We start from the raw sequence: 3,345 nt of genomic DNA, 5'->3' as shown, positions 1-3,345 counted from the left end.
CGTGCGAGATTGTCGATCTGGTTGGTTTTAAGCTACAGAAATGGTCGGTATGTCTGGTTTCTGGGAGTTCTTATGTTCAATTTTAAAACAAAGAATCCGACGATATAATTGATTTCAAACCACAGGAAATCATGAAATGACTCATGTACTTTATTTCTCATAATCGCATCATAATGAACTGAATCACCATCAATGTACAAGAAGTCATGCTAAATTTTAACTCGAGAAACCCATGACTTTTGAAAATTTTTTACACAGTTTTAAGTTAACTTTTGACTTGAAGCAAAAATTCGTATAATTTGTTTTACTAGTTTATGAAAGAATTAAATTTGAAAGTAAAAAAATATCATTCTTTCGAGAAATTGTTTATAAAAGTTGCGTTCAAACTCCTGTGAGCAGAAAATTGTCTTAACATTTGGCTATATTATAAACAAATTATACCAATCGTATCGAAGAAACGGAACATACTGACGGTTTCATTCGTGGAAAACCGAACATACAGAACACTTCTTATGTCGTTTTTGTTCGGTTTTCTGGACTAGGTTAGTTCCATTTAATCAGATCTTACTCTTGAAATGGCGCTGCAAATTGCTAATATATAGAACGCTATCCAGTAAAATTTAAAAATAGAAATGGTATCCGATTGAACCTCAATCCTCCCTAATTTGTGCAAATCGATATTCAAAAGCTCATGCCATTGATGTGATTTCTATTTCAATTGTTTTTTTCTGCAAAATACCTGAAAGAACTGATGCCACATTGAAAAGTCCAGTCAAAAGAAAGTACCGGACCTCGTGATATAGTTCAAAATCTATAGAAATCGCCCTGGTCGATAAGTTTTTTGTTCTTGGAAAGTTTCCCGTATTGTTTTGTTCCAAACATTTGACTAAACAATGCCGTTTTTTTACATTAGTGCAAACAGTAAATGATATCATGGTCAATATTACAGAAAAAATCTGATAAAGACAAAATATATCTGTTACTAGATGAGGGAAAACTGTTGAAATGAGAAGACATCTTAGCAGGTCTTACACAATAAAATTTCTTAGTATGCAGCTTGTCAAATCTTACACTACACAAAGTCCACAATCAGTGGTGATAAAACAAACAAGTAAAAACTCTTGCTTTTTTTCACAACTTTTAAATGTGTTAGACATCTGATGATAAAACAGAATAGTTAAGGACGAAACACAAGCTATTCGTCATTTAGAAGAAACCTGATGGCATAATTGGGGTTCAATTTTTCTGATTCCACAAAATTCTCATAAAATCAGTCGCCGTTCACTGCATGTTATTGAGTTTTTGTCACAAAAAAATTCTTTCTTTTAGTTATGAAATATTTCACATTCTGCGATTTTTAGAATTGGTTTTTCGGAGGTGAGGGGAGGGTGCGACCACGGATAGACCCTCGTTGCGTTCTTTTGTAAGCATTTTTCTCAAAAAAATTGCCTCTTGCTCAGAGTTTAAGATCAACCAATGAAACATTTAGCGTTAAATCTCATTTTATAGCATTCTGCACTGCGCGCGTTCGGCTCTACCGACATCCGACGTGCATAAACAAGCAATTACGTGTGTTGACAATACTCTTTTGGGGTCTTTCCATTAGAGCCCCCCATGGAATTATAGCCCCCCCATTATGGAATAATTTCCATGTTTGGGGGGCTATAGGTTATCTGACCACTAAGCTGGGGGGGGGGGGGGCTATAATGGGAAAGACCCCCCTTTTGATCCCGGTCGGGGATTGGCGTTGTCGTCTTTGGTTTTTGAGTTTCTTGAGTTTTGTTGTTTCAAAAGGAATCCTTGTTTTCAGTTTCTTTATTTCAGTATTTCTGATTTTTTGACACGTGCACCTTTGGTTAGCTTGTTTCTGGTGATTATAATTCAAATTTGTGTTAGAAATCAAGGTTACAGCATCTAGGCGGATAAAATTTGCTTGAGAATTATCACTTAAAACGCTCACGTGCACATTTTAAAATGCCGAAAGTCTGCAGTGCCAGAAGTTAAAATGCCAGATGTCGCTACTTAGCCAGAAGTTGAATTTCGTTGACTTTCGTCATTTTAAAACGTGCGCGTTTCGTGTTTTGAATTTTGTTCTGTGAATGGACAGGAAACAGACAAAGTTTGTTTAGAATAAAATGAATTCTTAATCATAATTAATCTTCATTCTTAATTACTTCTATTGTCAGTCCAGGACACGTCTCAGCTTTAAATCTCATTTATTTACCGTGCACTGAACAAGTTTGCTTATATAACGCATTTCAAGGTAATATTTAATTAATTACAGAATTTAATACGTTTCTCTAATGCTCTAGTACATTATCGTTGCAGAAAAGTTATTAACTTAAGCTATATTATGGTACACAATTTTGACGCGCTGGCTCTTTTTAGATAAACTCCACGCGACGTTGAAAAATCCCTCTTCCTCCTTCTCTTACCCCTTTCATCCCACGTGAACTAAATTTGTTTCCATAATTCCTTTCCGATCCGATCTGACGCGCGTTTTCACGTTTACTGATAATTTACAAAATTGCGTTTAACAAAACAGCAACTAAGATTACTGTAAGAAAAAAAGTGGTACTAACTATCGAAACGCAACGAAGATTACAGGATTTCGTTTATTTACTAAAAAAATTATGAAACGCAATCGAGTTTAGAATGCACCTTCAATATTAAGCATTCCAAATTCATAGAAAATATTATTTCATAGCTGTTAACGTTTTCCGAAAGAAAAAGAAATTTTGAAAAGCATCCCAAAAATTTCAATATTAATCATAAAATTTGCCATAAATGGGCATGAAATACTATATTTGCTCTTTTCTTTTTACCATCGGGTGTGTTATATCTGTTTTCACCTTATTTTACACGCCACATTTGAGTTTGAAAACTTATCAGACTAACTTCGAAAAATTAGACTTCAAAATTCGCGATTGTCCGACATTATTGACAAACAATTCCAGCCCTAATTTTTACCAAAAATTCTATTCCATCAATTGGGCCAATATTTCAATTCCTTCAGCTGTCGTTTTCTTCACACCTTATCTTACCAGAGAGCCGACAGTTCAAATAGACGAAACCTGCAAAGCCGAAAAATTACAAAAGCCACATAGCGCTTCAATTTGTGATGGAAAATTTAACAGAAAAGTGTTTACTGGAAAATTACGAATAAAACCAGTTGGAAAAATAATCCACTCTGTCAAATTTAGTTTTGATGTGGACATGTTGGAAATTCACCTGAACGAACTCTATGACGTCATTGATTATTTTGTAATTGTTGAATCTGTTATTGGCCATGCAAAACATATCAAAAAACCACTTTTATGGGAAGTCGTCAAAAACCAGCCTCGA

At 34.6% G+C, this 3,345-nt stretch overlaps 1 long non-coding RNA gene across 1 annotated transcript in view; it reads left to right on the top strand.

The window, feature by feature from the left end:
- The first annotated feature begins 1,894 nt into the window (after positions 1–1,894).
- LOC142342066 (uncharacterized) overlaps positions 1,895–3,345 on the top strand; it is a 2,314-nt gene continuing 863 nt past the window's right edge. Inside the window, exons 1-2 of the long non-coding RNA XR_012759144.1 lie at positions 1,895–1,960; positions 2,108–3,345. The exon at positions 2,108–3,345 is cut by the window's right edge and continues 863 nt beyond it. This is a non-coding gene — a long non-coding RNA (uncharacterized LOC142342066). The remainder of the gene's footprint in view (positions 1,961–2,107) is intronic.

The sequence above is a fragment of the Convolutriloba macropyga genome, chromosome 7, assembly GCF_964194025.1.
Source record: "Convolutriloba macropyga chromosome 7, txConMacr16.3, whole genome shotgun sequence".
NCBI classification, from domain to species: Eukaryota; Metazoa; Xenacoelomorpha; order Acoela; family Convolutidae; genus Convolutriloba; species Convolutriloba macropyga.
This window is presented reverse-complemented; position numbering and strand designations above follow the sequence as displayed.